This window comes from Amphiura filiformis, chromosome 19, assembly GCF_039555335.1.
Source record: "Amphiura filiformis chromosome 19, Afil_fr2py, whole genome shotgun sequence".
In the NCBI taxonomy this organism is placed as follows: Eukaryota; Metazoa; Echinodermata; class Ophiuroidea; order Amphilepidida; family Amphiuridae; genus Amphiura; species Amphiura filiformis.
The window spans coordinates 23,387,003-23,387,656 of NC_092646.1; positions in this window are offsets into that span (position 1 = coordinate 23,387,003).

Consider the following 654-nt stretch of genomic DNA (forward strand, 5'->3'; position numbering starts at 1 on the left):
TTCAAGACAAGTCGTGACATTTGGATGACATTTTAAAGAGTTCATTTGCCAGCGTTGCACATTTCAAGCAACTGTTATTTCAAGCTGTAAAGTTCCAGGAAGCTACTCCTGATTGGCTCAGCACAGGGGGTGTGTCGGAGGCAGGTCGGAGGTGTGGTTTGTTGACACCGGCACACCGGAAAGCGGGCCGGAAAGATGACATTGCATTTTGTAAAAGCCAAGAGAGGTAAATTCTAGAACGCAATATGTCCAATACTTGTCGTGGGTTGATAAAAACCTTTTCATGGATATTATTTTCGCCTTAAAATATAATCTAGGCATGAGTTTGCAAAATATTTGTAACCCGGCATGCATGCCAATCAACATGCATGCCGGCCGGCATTGCATCATTCTCATAACGCCCAATTACTGTTGTTGCTAATTGTAGGCCCAATTAGGTGATTTATCATATTTGTACATGATGTTATTTTATTTTATCTCTATAAAATCAATAATTTATAAAGCCAAACTAAACATATGCAAGTTTCAGATTTATTTTTAAAGAGAAACTGACAGTAAAACCTGTTTTTTTTAAACTGCAAAAAGTGGTATTTCTGTTGAGTGCGGGACTGGGTGAGAATATCTAGCAACACTGCCAGCTCTGTCAAAATAAAT